Source organism: Chiloscyllium punctatum, chromosome 50 (assembly GCF_047496795.1).
Source record: "Chiloscyllium punctatum isolate Juve2018m chromosome 50, sChiPun1.3, whole genome shotgun sequence".
NCBI lineage: Eukaryota > Metazoa > Chordata > Chondrichthyes > Orectolobiformes > Hemiscylliidae > Chiloscyllium > Chiloscyllium punctatum.
This window is the reverse complement of record NC_092788.1, coordinates 23441504-23457498: the sequence shown is the minus strand read 5'-3', so window position 1 is coordinate 23457498 and position 15995 is coordinate 23441504. Positions and strand designations below refer to the sequence as shown.

At 42.4% G+C, this 15995-nt stretch overlaps 1 non-coding gene across 1 annotated transcript; it reads left to right on the top strand.

Moving 5' to 3' along the window:
* The first annotated feature begins 12713 nt into the window (after positions 1-12713).
* trnas-gcu (transfer RNA serine (anticodon GCU)) lies at positions 12714-12795 on the top strand. The gene has a single exon. It is a non-coding gene; the product is annotated as a tRNA-Ser (tRNA).
* Positions 12796-15995: the final 3200 nt, after the last annotated feature.

Here is a 15995-nt window from a genome sequence, read left to right as displayed (position 1 = left end):
CAGACAAAGATTTTGCAATCTGCTTGCATTAATGTTTGTCCCAACAGTTACATTCCTTATTGTCATTTGTTTGTGGATGATAAAATTTCCTGAATCCTTCTGTTTTTATTTCATATTGGCGGATGTTGCAGCAGCTTATAATATTAGTGATTTCTAGAAACCTCCAGAGAGCATGGTAGCTGATAATGTGAAATGAGACCGCAGTAATGATTGGTCTCAGAATGAAGGTGTCGCTGGTTTGCAGTGATGACAGTGTGGCTGAGTTTCGTATTTATTTTGGAGGAGGACAGGTTGGGTCTAAGATGAGCGCTTTAAACCGAAGCCAGGTGAATGGTATCAGATAGCGAAGTTAAGGTGAGCTGAATTGAAGTGGAAAATTGCATCAGAAGATGTGGCAGTAAAGCTTCATCATGTCACTCAGACTGTAAAAGACACGCAGAAGAAGCAAAACACCTTCAGTGCAGCACAATGACAGGTCAAGTGGGAAGGAAACAAAGCAAGATACTAAGATAGAATGTAACAAGTTCTGTGAAAGGTTTCGCAATATATTCTTTGTTAAATGCCGACTGCCCTCTCATTGGAAAATGGAATTTCCTGCAGTGTAACTGTGGTATTTGAATTGCTCCAACGCAAGGCCAAGAGTCAAGGACACATTACCTTTTGTAACAGTGTGGCCTTGTGAAAGCACGCTCGGCCCATCTACCAGAATTCAGGACTTCAAAGATCTCCTCTGTGATGTCCAACGTATTTGCTGCTCCTGTAGTCAGATCTCAATAGCTTTACCATGTGTCTTCCTCAGTTCCCTGCTTCCCGTAAACACATCAAATGTGAACAAATCACCAGTATTTCCACTTCCAATCATTGTTCGTAACTCCAGTGCTGACAAAACATACAATTAACCAATTTGCCTTCTCTGGCTCTCACTCTGGTATAATCTGAATAGTGAAGTGCACACTGCCTGATCCCCAGGACACCCTGCAGGATTTTCATCCTCCCTGTGACATGAATGTGCTGGGTAATATTCTGTTGTGTAGATTTGCCAATATTACCGTTATCTAACTCCCTGTATTCTGTTGGTCGAATTGTGATTCCACTCAAAATCACAAATGTGTCACAAAGCACATTAGCTGTACCGGCTCGACACAGAGACAAATGCGCTTCTCTGTTGGTATAGTTCTCTTGCCTTCTCCCTGAAACTCTGCACACTTTTACTTTTAACATAAACATCGAATTAGTTTTTAAATAACTTGATTGAAAGTGTGTCTTTGTCAATGTCAGGTAGTGGTTTACAGACCCTAACCACTCCATATGTACATTTTGATTCTTTTACTAATGACTTTTAAACTCTACCGAATCGTTCTCGATCCCTTCAGGCGTGTGGAGCATTCTCCCTTCCTTATTTCGTCTGTCTAATCCACACATGTCTTGGAAAGGTTTTTCTGCTCTCCAAAGAGAACTGTCCCAACTTTCCAAATGACTTTATTTTTGCCATTCCTCATACACCACACCATTTCCATCAACCTGTCCAGCTCGGTTTCCAATCATTTCACGTTCCCATTTCCTAAAGGTCAACATTCAGAACTGTGCGAACATCCAGATGGTGGATTTATTCAGAGTGGGATTGTGTGTGTGAACATACTGTAACATTTGTTTCGCTTTCACCACATATGGTACTCTGTCATGCCCACTACAATGACACTTCTGACCCCAATACACAAAGATATTTTAAGGGGTGCAACGTCATTATTTGCACTTTGCACTAACAGTTGATATGGCGACTGGGCAAAAGTGAAATCAAAAAACCAAGGCTCGAAGGCGACTTGAAGTACGAATTCTCACATGCCAGTATGAACACAAGCTATGAAGCGAAGATCATACCCCAAAGACTCTTGCATTTCCAACACTAAACCATCTGAGAGTCACTCAGATCCAGCTACATCCCACTTTGCTCTCCGATTTTGAAGCAGCAAAGAGTTTCAAGAATATCACCTACTCATTCCCTCTCCTTGTTCGCGGGACTTTGCCGTTTATCACTTCCGCTTGGACTGAGCTGTGTCAATCGGCAGATTATTCATCTATTTCTATCCACCTGCAGGTAGTGTGAGGGGAGGCAAGCGCGAATACGCTCTAAAGCTCTCTCACATCGGCATAAGCAGGTCCCTCAAGTGCTGGAAATCAGCAAGTTTGAATGGGAACTTCCTCCCAATATCATTTATCTGAGAGAGCGACAAAGATGTTGTGATAGTGGGACATATATAGAAATGTACTCCGGATACTCTTCCTTCAGGTAAATTCATGTGAGGGCATTTATGTGCAGACTGTTTGACGTTCAGAATCCATCTTCACACAGCAATCCTGCAGAGAAGTTTTTCTAATATCGACATCTGTTTCTTTGCTGCAATCTGGCAGCATTTAGCATCTGAGCCCCAACTGTCCGAGATGAAGAGAATCCGAGTAAAACCCTCACTCACTGAGAGCCATTCCCACAGTCTTGAACCGCAGGCTGCAGATAATCTGACGTGGAAGGAGGGTTAAAGATGAGACATTGTTTCACCCTCAGCCACTCTGTCCCAGAAACAGAAGGAGGGACAGCATCAATGAGTGGCGAAACTCACGCGACGGCAGAAGCCGTTCAGCCCATCGAGTCCACTGAGACTCTGTGTCACTTGTAAATCTCTGTGGTTATTCATAATTGGTGATGTATGTCCTAATAATGCGAAACTGTGTATGTGTCGTAATGCTGTCTCCAACAAGATGATCCAATTGCCATTCATGGCTTTTCATTTCACAGGGAGGACATTGCTGTGTGAAACAGCTTGGGGAATAAATGCAGAGCGTCATGTGCACAGAGCACTCTGCAACTGATATGTCTTACCTACACCAGTTTATTCCCAGATCTGGCAAGTAATTTTGCTAATCAAATCAGAGAAGACAGATAGAGAACAGGAAAAGAGTTTCCAGATATTCACAAGCGTGTTTCCTCACCTGTGTAAATTTGGCGGGTGTATCAGCATGAGATATTCATTTCAGATACATTGAGAGAAAGGAAGTGGAAATTGAAACAACATGCAATACGTTGAATGAAGCTAAATTATAGAGGAACACTGGCGGGGCAGTACACACACTGAAACCTGGAATTGTCAACGAGCAGAGGATGTTTTCCGTCCATTAATTTCTGGGTTATGAGCCCAGTATTCTCCCGCTGGGTCGCTCTGTTATCGCTTCCTACAGCAGTTTCCCGCGATCTTCAGTTTTTAATCTGGCATGTGCCATGTGCCTCAGAGGATGATTTCAAGAAGGACTTCACTATTATCGTGTGGTACACTATGGCGAAGATGTGTCCCGGCTGTGTCAACATAACCTGTGAGCAACTTCCCACATTCTGTTGGTTTAACTGTGATTTCACTCAGAATCACGAAATAGTGCAAAGTGAGGCCATACAGCCCACCTTCGCTGTGCTGGCACCAAACAATAAGGAAATGTCTGTGTCGTTCGTTTGATTGATTTTATTTGATTGATTGTCACATGCACCTGAGTGCAGTGAAAACCTTTGCAATTGGTAAAGGCAGATCATTATAATCAAGGACATGTAGAACACAGCATGAGAAAAACAAGGCATTCAGGTTACTCCGCACAGGACATGCGCTCAGCAAGATCCACATGAACAGGATCAGCATCATTTGGAGTTAGAGAATCCATTCCCCAGTCTACTAACCGCCGAGAAGAAGAAGCTGGTGTGTGTCTTGAAGATTCAGTATCTTGATCTGAACTCGATCTCATCGAACTCATACTTTCTGAGTCAAAAATGGGACTTGAAGCAAAGCTTCAGGGCTCAAGTGTCACTTCTCGCACGTACATCACCCACTCGATATATCACACCCAAGACCAATGAGCCATAACCGCACCTTAAGCGTGATCTATAAATCAGGTGAGTCTCTTTGTTTAAAAAATGCTTTTCCTTTTGTTTCGGAATGAAGGCAGCACTGAGTTTTTAACAATAGCTCCTTGCCATTCTGCCTCCCGTTTCCCAGGAGGCTGCGCCAGCCCTTCCCCCGCTGGCAGCTGGACAAACCCATCTTCTATTGGCAATCAGTGTTGTGGGAGAGCAAGATGAATGCGCTCTTCAGCTCTCTATCAAACACCGGCTTCTGCAGCGGGGTAGGGGGCTCGTGGTAGTGGGTGTTATGGAAATTCTGGAAAGCTGTACAAAAGGGAGATCTTGCATGCACAGGAACTCATATTCTTTTCAGAACCTTGTCCAAATAATTCTATCTGAGACAGATAGAAAAGTGCAGAAACGCTGGGAAAGAGAGAATCTCTCCCAGTAATCGGGAACAGTGTCTGGGTACTTCTCGAATTCACAACGAGGGCTCTGCTGTCTGACTCAACATGGGATGTTACTGCAGCGAGTCCTGTCGCTCAGGCACATTGCACCTGATGTGCATAAACTTTACCACGTTACCCCCAGCTTAGAGAGGAGTTTTTTTTTTTCACAGCTCACATTACCCCAGAGTGACAGGGAACAGAAGAAAGCAATTCAGACCAGCATCTTACCACCTGCTGGGGAGAAAAGGGATTTGGGAGAGCAGACAGTCTCGACCAGTGTACATTTCCATCATTTACAATCTTGGTCTGTGTGACAACAAAATTAGGAACCAGGAACTGTTTATTTTGCTTCTTAAAACAGGCATGAAAACTTTGCAGAGCATAGATACCTGATGTTAGTGAAATGATGAATAGCAGAGTACAGTGCACAGAGTATGGTCTGTCCTCTGTTTTATGGGACCAGCACTCTCCAACTGTGATCCTTTGCTCACATGATTTGAACACAAACAAATAAATGACTCAGTGACAAAACTTGTTGAATCGGATTCTTTGAGGAATTGAAGGCGATGGAATGAAATGCCCTTGAATGCGGGAATGTTACATTATCTTAGAGGGAATTGTTTTCCAAATTCGAGGAGAGTGCGCAGTGCTGCTTCCAATGGTCAATACCAGGATAAATAGATTGAATCTGTGTGGGGTGTTATTGTAGGGAGCCCTGTTGATTAGACACACTGCATCTTTTGTAGAATGGTGCAAAAGCACGGAACTTTTGCGTCGAGGGGACAACTTCAAAATCGTTAATGAGACAAAATACACAAATGAGCGAAACAACACAGCAACCACAGAAACTGGTATTACATAACGGAGTAAACTCCTCTGCTAATGTAACTCCTCTGCACCCGATGTGGCCTCCTCTATATTGGGGAGACAGGCCGCCTACATGCGGAACGTTTCAGAGGACACCTCTGGGACACCCGGACCAACCAACCCAACCACCCCGTGGCTCAACACTTCAACTCCCCCTCCCACTCCACCAAGAACATGCAGGTCCTTTGACTCCTCCATCCCCAGATCATAGCAACACGACGTTTGGAGGAAGAGCGCCTCCTCTCAGCCTAGGAACCCTGCAACCACAAGGGATGAACTCAGATTTCTCCAGTTTCCTCATTTCCCCTCCCCCACTTTGTCTCAGTCAAATCCCTCGAACTCAGGACCTCCTTCCAAACCTGCAATCCTCTTATTGACCTCTCCGCCCCCACCCGACTCTGGCCTATCACCATCACCTTGACCTCCTTCGACCTATTGCATTTCCAACGCCCGTACCCCAAGTCCCTCCCCCCTACCTTTTGTCTTAGCCTGCTGGACACACTTTCCTCATTTTACAGAAAATTATTAACTTACAACTATTTACACTCCTTTCTCTAAACCTGTCTTTAATCTTCTGCTCTGCAATACTGGTCTGAAGAGCCTTCCCCAACCCGGACCCCATTAATATTTACAAAATATTCAAATATAAGAACCAGCCAGTTGTCGAATCTTCTCGTTGTATCTTCCTCTGTAGATTTTCTCTCCAGGTCAGTGTCGATGCTTTTTTCGAATGTAATCTCTTTCTCCAGATAGTCACCTCTTGTAGATCTTACTAGCATCCGACATCTGTTGGACTTTTAGCTGCTCTCTTTGCTGTTTTTTGCCACTCTGGTTAACTGTTCAACATGTCTGATATTTGTTCCACAAACAGTCGGATCGTTTCACTGATTTTAATATTGTTAAACCTTGATTGGGGCATAATTTATACTGATTCGGCGAATTCGAATTTTTTTTAATCCATGTAACAAAGCTGTTAGTTTTTTCGACCAAATGTTGTGTTTTTACCTTGTTCTGGACTCCTTGTGCTAGCCATAAATTTCAGCACCCTTTAAAGTATATATCCTACGACTTCATAGCACTGGGTTTTGCCAAGACAGTCTATTACGCTCAACATCGCTCTCTGTCAATCTCATGAGACTGAGATTTGAACAATCTCTAGTCTAATTTATTCAAACGACCCTGATCTCATAACCTCAGATTTAACACGCCCCCTTATGTATGTCTTATCATATTAATTGATTCCTCACTGTGTTACTTCAGCACACGTTGAGAATAAATTAAAAATGAATACAACTTTCACCTCTGTGACTGCAAATGGACTCAATGTTGCTGCAGCCAACCGATTCAGCTGTCAGTGAAATAGCCCACATCTTTCCTGAACCGCAATGAGATTGCATAGCATAGTGGTAAATTTTCATGCGTTGAATTAGACCCAACATCATTTGTGAGGACGAAATTTACTGGGATATAAAGATATGATGAGATACATGGGGGTTGGGGATTGGAATATGGTCAGGAAGGATATGGTGAGAGTTCCCTTAATACAAAATCGTTCGAGACAACAGAAATTAGATTTACTGGGAGATAAAGCCAAGAGATAAGAAATTAAGGAGTTTAATGTGATGGTGGGATAGATGAAGAATAAGCGGAAAAAATCAGGGATGACTGAGTCGTATCCTAATGGAGGTTTTTCAGCAGATGTGAGGTTGAGGTAAGGGTAAATAGGAGGGAAATTCCCTCATTGAGGTGAGTGTATATACTAAAGGTTAGAGCTTCAAAACCAGAGAGGAACGACAAAGAAGTTTACAGCAGGTACTTTCTATTCTGAGAGTTATTGAAATCGGAGATGATTTTACAGAAAGAAAAAAAAATAGAAGCTGTTTCCAGAATATTTGAAAAGCCACATGCGGACACACAAGGAGCGAATTTAACAGGGACAGGGATTCTGCGCTGCTTGGATGGGGATGCAAAAGTGGCACACTCACGAATTGTTTAGCTTTCATTGGAAAGAAATTGCATAACAACTGCAACTGAAGAAGTTAAGTATAAGAAGAGCTGGTGGTGTTGAAAGGTGTCGTGGCTGGTTCTGTGTGAACTACTACAAATTGTAAATATACTGATCTGTTTGTTATAGCTTTCCAGTAAACGGAAGCCAGTTAGCTCACTCCGCTGGCTAACTGGTTTATGGTATAGAGTGAGACTGACTTTGTGGGATTAATTGTCACACTGTCTCAGGTTGCCCTAAGGATCATCATCTCTCCTACCCACCTGATCTGTAATACAATGGTGATTCTAATGAGGAGGAATGACCCTGTAGATGTCAAGCATCATCATCATTGCCATCTGTTGCCTTGAACATTTGGTCACAATGACCAGGAACGGAACTGAGTCCATTTAATACTCACTGACCTCCGCACGAAAAACCCAGCAAAAAGACTCGTCCTGATGCCTGTCTGAACGCTCTGTTCTGCACAACAGCAAAACAATTTGTTCTGACTTTCCCAGATTCATGAACAACATTCAATCTACCCAAAGAGATAAATCTAATTCATTTCGAACAGTTTAATGAGCTGTGCGAGTTTGCAAGAAATGGGATAATATGAAACGAGTTTAACAGCCTTTCCAAGAATGGTACATAGTGGAGGGTCAAAGATTTGAAAAATGTCATCATGCGAAAACATTACCTCTGTTTCCTGATCCACAGATGGATAATCGCCTGTGGAATATGGACAGCTTTCCTGCTGATAATTGACACAGTTCCCAAATACAATATAATCCCACAAATCAGAAACTGGAGGTTTACAATAAATGCTGCTTTATTAGTGGTTATTTTTCAAATTCACTTCAGTCTGTTAAACCAATGATCCCTGATCAACATCAGGAAAAGCAGCTTCAGATAATAATTGAAATTACAGCTGCAGCATTTCACACGAATTTAAGTGCTGATGAATTGTTCCACGGGAGCAGCAGAGCGCCAACCTGTAACGTGCGCTATTCGTACCTCTGGGACCTTCGACCAACCTGTTCTAGTTTGTTGCAATCCTGAAATTGAAGTTAAGGCAGAGGAGGAGCAACTGACCTGTGACTATTGGAACACCAGGCTCAGGAAGGGGACAGAGAAAAATGTTTTGCAAATTTGACTTGATTGAAAGCTGCATTTCCGTGGGTCACTTCCCTGTTTACAGACACTGTCACAGGGCTTTGCATTCGGTTGGCTTCAGTTGGAATGGGTGGAGAGGGCGTTGGCGAGTTGAAGGCTTGTGTTTGGGGGAGGGGAAATGAGGTAACTGTTCAAATTCACATTTATCCCGTGTGGTGTTAGGGTCCCAATCCGGAATGTGGTAGAATCAGGGAGTGCGTGGTTCACGGACAATGAGGTTGAAGTTTGTGGATGGGAGATGCCCAGAGGTGATGAGATTGTGAATGGTCTGCGAGATGATGATTTGTTGAGGGGATGAGAGGTTATGATCGGGGTCAGTAGGAGGAGGTGCCTGCGAGTTGGCACCTGGCTTCAGCTTTGTTCCTCTGTCCGACTCACAAGTCTAATTCCTGATGAATGGCTTATGCCTAAATCGTCCATTCTCCTGCTCCTCGGATGTTGCCTGACCTGCTGTACTTTTCCAGTACAACACTCTCCACTCATTCATTATTACTGTCTCATTTCACACTCCCAGGTCCATGCTGTCTGTTTGATTCTAATGAGCACTGTTCTCATGAACTGCGACAAAATCTGCCAATCTGAAACAAAAACAGAAATTGCTGTAAAATCACAGGTGTGCTGGCAGCATCTGTGCAGATGAATCACAGTTAACGTTTCACATCCATTGGGTCCGTCTCTCCACAGATGCTGCCAGACGTCCTGAAATATTCCAGCAACATCTGGTTTTGTTTGATTTTCAACATCAGCAATTTTTTTCATTTTTGTTTTCTTATTTTCTGCCAATATGATTTGGCTAAAGATTACGTTAAATGTTTTAAATATGACTGTGATGGAACGGCCAGATTCCACCAGCCGACTACTTTTATTTGGTTCACGTGACCAATGCCTTTCCACTTGGTCACCGCGCCCTTCAGCTGCATTTCATATAAATTGACAAAAGTGTGGCATTCTCTCGGATTGGCAATCAGGAGTGAGATTGATTGAAATTATTGAAAACTTTAGATAAACCGATAAAATACGGGATATAAAACGGGAAACTGAAAGGGAAAGGGAGAACAGCGAATGATAGTTTTTTGACAAAACTGAAATATAATTGCTCAAGATTCAGAAAGTGCTTGCATCCACAAACATACCATAATATGGAATGTAATGTTTGGGGCAACCAATGCAAGCAGATTGCAAAATCTTAGTTATAAAGTCTTGCTGCAACTGTTTCGGTTATAATGAACACACACATGGGATTCAGGGCTGTAATGATCTCCTACAATGATAAAGGAAATCCTTGCCTTCGAGGATACGTGGGGAATGTTGACTGATTCATCTCAGTAATGGCAGGACTGTCCTCTGGAAGCGTATGAGTAAAATCTTTCAATGTTCCATGGAGTTTCGAATGAGTGGTGAAGGGAATGTCTCCATTCACAAATTAATCATTCAGTAGAATTCAGTATAGGGACCCATGAAATGATGAAAAAATTGAACAAGAACACGGACATATGAAAGACTATAGCTACGAGAATTACTATGTGAAAATTGTTGATTTCAGATCCACAGTGACCTTTGGTGATGGCATTTAATGTCCAGAACCAGTCTGCACTGGAATGACTGGAGACACACTATGAAGTATTTGAACTTCAGTCGCCTTTAGAAATAGCTGAGACTGACTCAGGACACGGGGATTGAGATGTTGGCCTTTCAAACCTTTCAGCCATTCCGTGGAAGAATAAAGGAAGTGATAGAAACTTTTCGTCTCCATGGAGACGATGTTCATGAACTGGATAGATAGTAATTTACCTTATTGGAGTTTATAAATCGAGGCGTCATATTTACAAAGCAATGAGTTCATCGTGTAACTGTAAAATCTTTTTGTCACACTCAGCGGGAACATTGTGTGTAATACTTGTCGTCATTCTCCACCAAAAACATGTAAAGAAGTTAGAAAGGGCACAGACGCTGTTTCCTGGATAGCAAGATATTAGAAAGCCAAGTGACGTTGTTTACTGAGACATAAAAATATCAGAAAGGATACAAACGGGATGATAGAAAGAATGAAGGAGTTTATTCACGAGATTTGGAAATGCTGGATGCACAAACACGCAGGTTTGATCTAAACAAATGAGATTTTCACGTAACGCGAGGTTTGAATGAGTAAATCGGGGAAAGTCCCTCTTTTGAGTGAATCAATACCTTTCGTTAGAGCTTCAAAACCATTAGTGAATGATTAAGAAAAGTTTGGATGAGAGTTTCTTCCACTCAATAGAGTTATTTAAATCGTGAACGACTTTACAGAAATAAAACATAGAAGCTGACTTCAGAGTGTTTTAAAAGATACACGAACAAACGTACAAGGAGAGAATTTACCATTGAGTGAAAGTCAGTGTCGTTGTGTAACAATTTCGAATTTGTTGACTTCAGACACAAAGACATTTCATGAACATGTACAACTGAATAAGACTGAGTATAACAAGTTCATGGATTGGTAAGGTGTGGCGTATTATTCAAGGTGAAACTCTGTAAATGGAGCTGATGTCCTAAAATAACTGCAGACAGAAATTATATCCTAATGAGCAGGAAATGAATCATCACTTGGAGAGGGAACACCCACTTTAAAGATTTGACCACATTCACATGATGTTATGTATATTTCGTACATTCTTAACTCCACCCAAGAAATCCACCAAGAAGACTCTGTCCTTTTGTATTGTTAACCCCCTGTACTGCTCTGCAGCACTTTTTTGAAGATAAAATATGCTCAGACCAAAATTCAATTCAATACAATATTCAAACGGTCGTATGTGATTTCTTTTTTTATTATTATTGCAACAACCTTTGTGAGTTTGTAACAAACTGTGTAACATGAAACCAGTTCAACATCTATTTTCCCGGAATTTAAAGCAGTGCTCATGGGAAACGTGATCCACCTGCTAAAAAAAATCACCTTAGGCTCTCTCTCTCCACATATGTCTCTTCACGTTTTAGATACTTGCAGTATGTTTGTAGATCAAGGAGTCATTATCCAGAAAAGGTTGTTTCTCAATCCACAAACAAGGGTATTTTCCCAACAACTTGGCTTTGCTCAATATCACCTTCTGTCCGTATCCCGCAACACGACGACAAATTGAAGTTGCTCCATGTGAGACTCAAACTTCAAACTTCGGCACAGGACACACCACTAAACTGAAACAGAGTTACCGTGCACTGGTCACCTTCAGCACAGGAGCAACACATTAATGCTTACCTCCACAATCCTGGTTTTACCTTAACATTTGGGAAACCGACTTTCTCTGATTACATGGCTAGTAACGGGGATTATATGATCATCTTCACCAGTGATTCTGTCCCCGCGTGAGGAAAGTGGTGAGGTCCTCATTGTAAAGATGGGTAGATTGATGATATGTACAATTTCATCTTTTGCCTTCACTAACCAATGAGCTTTTTATTTTGCTTTGCATCTGTAGAAATCTTAAAATCTTCATCTTGAACAGACTCAATGACAGATCTCCATTGTGTCTCTGGCATCGAATTTCATAGTGTAAACTCCCTCTGAATCCTTCCACCGCAGTCCGCTGTTTGGGAAGTGTTCCTGTTCTGGGATATGCACATCCCCGTCTGTCACCTGCTGCTCCCAGTATGCGCTCTGGCACTGCACTAACTTTCCTTCTGACACTTGCTCACTGTGTTGCTGTGATCATACGGTGACTTGGTGTCACACGGCCCAGGAAAATGATACAGATCAAGGTTTTTGCATTGTTGAGTTCAATTGTCAGTTTAGCCTTATTTTGGATTTTGAAATTGTCTGTCCTGTACACAAGTGAGTGTCAAAAACATCTGAGCGGAAGTTAGGTGTTCCGAATAATGACATTGAGCACTATGCACTCTCCTCCAGTCTGGAAAACAATTCCTCACAGGCAATTTAATTGACAATTTACAGCAGGTGCAGGAGTAGGCCATTCTGCCTTCGAGCCAGCACCACCATTCATTATGATCATGGCCTGAACATCCTCAATCTGTATCCTGTTCCTGCCTTATCCCGATAACCCTTGACTCCACGATCCTTAAGAGCTCTGTCCAACTCTTTATTGAAAGAACACCTCCTGCTGTCTCGGGTTCTTCATTCTGTTGACTTCAAGTCTTCACAGAATTCAACAGACCTTGTTACATATTCATTTCCTCACATTTGTTCAGATCATTATGTGCATAGTGTGACAGTGGGAGTGCACTTGCCCCACAACCCAGGGGTCAGATCATAGGCTTGGAACCGTACTTTGTTATTTCTCATTTCACCAACACCAGGGAGATCTGCTGCTCTGCTTGATTCACGAAATTCAATTATTCATAAGGTCATAGCGTTTCGTACATCTGTGACGAGGTGGCCGAGAGGTTAAGGCGATGGACTGCTAATCCATTGTGCTCTGCACGCGTGGGTTCGAATCCCACTCTCGTCGTTGTCATCACCGGCTTTCAATGGCGCGGTTTTCAGATGATCACAGCTGTTGTATGGAAACTGGGGTTCTAAAAGTTATTTTATCTGCATTGACGCTATGACAAAAATCTCAAAGAATAGTTTGAGCCTGTTGAATAAACTACATTGCAATGTCGGTTGCATTGGGATAATGAAAAGGAGCGCGATATTCTTTTTCAAGTCAAGTTGCTGTGAACATTTTTTTCATATGAAAGACATCCAGGAAAATCAAATAACGAGAGCTGCGATGTACATTTTATGCAAAGGGATCTTAATGAATGTTTTGTCAAATGAAATCTGGAGGACGTTGAGGAGAAGTAATTCATCCTGGTGAGAAGAGCACAGCGAGACAGCACAAAATAATGGAGATATTTCAAAATTGGCAGGGCGTGGGTTTAGGGGCACTGAGAACTGGCTGTAAATGCACAGTGGAGAATGGCCGCTGTGGGTACGGTGCATGGGCACGGAGAGACTTACACATTGGTCTCGCCCTCGCCCCTTGCTCTCGCCATTGATGAAGGCTGGACTTAAGGCACAGATAAACACAAGATGTGAGAAGCAAGATCCCTCACGTTATGCACACACCTAATGCATCACATTGAACTATGAACAACGAGAGAAATCAGCATGTTACCTATAGGGAGTGAAACTAAACTGTGGATCAATAACCGCAGATTCATGCAACATAAACATGAAAAATGATTTAAAATGTAGGGTGTAGGTTTGCTAGCTGATCTGTAACTTTGATATCCAGACGTTTCTTAACTTGGCTAGATAACATCATCATCAGTGGCGACCTCCAAGTGAAGCGAAGCTGTTGTCTCCTGCTTTCTATTTATATCTTTCTCCTCGATGGGGTTCCTGGGGTTTGTGGTGATGTCATTTCCTGTTCGTTTTCTGAGGGGTTGATAGATGGCATCTAGATCTAAGTGTTTGTTTATGGCATTGTGGTTGGAGTGCCAGGCCACTAGGAATTCTCTGGTGTGTCTTTGCTTAGCCTGTCCCAGGATAGATGTGTTGTCCCAGTCGAAATAGTGATATTTTTAATCCGTATGTAGGACTACGAAGGAGAGAAGGTCGTGGCTTTTTGTGGCTCGCTGGTGTTCGTGTATCCTGGTGGCTAACTTTCTTCCTGTTTGTCTTACGTAGTGTTGGTGACAGTCCTTCATGGAACTTTGTAGATGACGTTGGTTCTGTCCACGGGTTGAACTGTGTCTTTTAAGTTTGTTAGTTTATGTTTGAGAGTGTTGGTGGTTTTGTGTACTACTAGGATTCCGAGGGGTCTTAGTAGTCTGGCTGTCATTTCTGAAATTTCTTTGATGTATGGTAAGGTGGTTAGGGTTTCTGACTGTGTTTGGTCTGCTTGTCGTGGTCTGTTCTTGAGGAATCTGTGGACTGTATTTTTTGAGTATCTGTTCTTCTCGATTACGTTGTATAGGTGGTTCTCCTCTGTTTTCCGAAATTCGTCTGTGCTGCAGTGTGTGGTGGCTCGTTGGAATCGTGTTCTGACACAGCTTCGTTTGTGTGTGTTGGGATGGTTGCTGATGTAGTTAAGTACTTGGTCAGTGTTTGTCGGTTTTCTGTATACGCAGGTTTGTAGTTCTCCATTGTCCTTTCTTTCTACTGTGACGTCCAAGAATGCGAGGTTGTTTCCGGTTTCTTCCTCCTTGGTGAACTTTGTGCCTGTGAGAGTGTTGTTGATGATGTTAAATGTCTTTACTATCTTATTTCGTTTTGTGATGACAAAGGTGTCATCTACATAACGGACCCAGATTTTTGGTTTGATTGTTGGTAGGGCTGTTTGTTCTCGTCTTTGCATTACTGCCTCTGCTATGAATCCTGATACCGGAGATCTCATGGGTGTGCCATTGGTTTGTTTGTAGATATGTTGTTGAAAGTGAAGTCGGTGGTGAGGTACAGGTCCACCGAGCTTCATTATGTTTTCGTTGGTAATGTGATTGATGGTTGTTGGTGCGTCTGTGATGGTCTCTTCTAAAAGTGTGGTAAGAGTTTCCTTTGCCAGGTCGATGTTGATGGAGGTGAACAGTGCTGTTATGTCGAATGAGATCATTGCTTCTTCTTCCTCTATTTTGGTGTTTTTGATGATTTTTAGGGATTCCTGGGTGGAGTGGATGGAGTGCTGTGACTCTTCTATGAGGCATTTCAGTCTTGTGTGTAGTTCTTTGGCCCGTCTGTAACTTGGTGTTCTGGGTAAAGAGACTATGGGTCTGAGGGGGGCTCCTGGTTTATGGATTTTTGGTAGTCCGGTTCGACATGGGCAACACATTGATCCTGGGACAGTCTAAGCAAAGAAATGCCAGAGAATTCCCAGAGGCCTGGCACTCCAACCACAACGCCATAAACAAACACATAGATCGAAATGCCATCAACCCCTCAGAAAACGAACAGGAAATGACATCACCACAAACCCCAGGATCCCCATCCAGGAGAAAGATATAAATAGAAAGCAATAGACAACAGGTTCACTTGGAGGTCGCCACTGATGATGTTACCTCGCCAGATAATGAAACGTCTGGATATCAAACCTACAGCTCAGCGAGTAAACCTACACCCTAAACCTCAACCTGAGCTACAAATCTTCACAAATCTTGCGATTTAAAGTGTCTTTATACGCATATCATTAATAGACTTTTCGTTATAATACCCGTCTGGTTGAAAGAAGAAGACACCACATTTCAAGATGGATGACAACGTTACCAATTTTGTTTTGAAATTGAGATCTATTTGATCATTTTACACAGTGAACAAGTTCATTTTAAATAATGCAAACCACATTCTCTCACCTGGAATAAAAGTGTGATTTCAATATAAACATTGTCCTTGCTAAGTCACAGTTACTCAACATGAAAAATAGGATGTAATTTTTATTCAGCTTACACCAGTTAGCACCATTATCTTACTTCGGCTTGACTGCAGTATGCACATGCTAAATAAGGTTTAAGAAAGAATGACTTTTGGAAATAATGATTCGGTGGTGACTAAAAATAATATTAGGTTCTCATGATGCAGATATTCCACCAATGGCTCCAGTCGTGGAAATGTTCAGTGGGCAGTATTTCTATGATGGTATAGAAATATGTGAGCTGCCAGGGATGGGAGCTCCCACTTCATCTGGAGCAGCGTCTTTTGGCGTGGACCAGGGAGCATCGTGACATCAGTCTG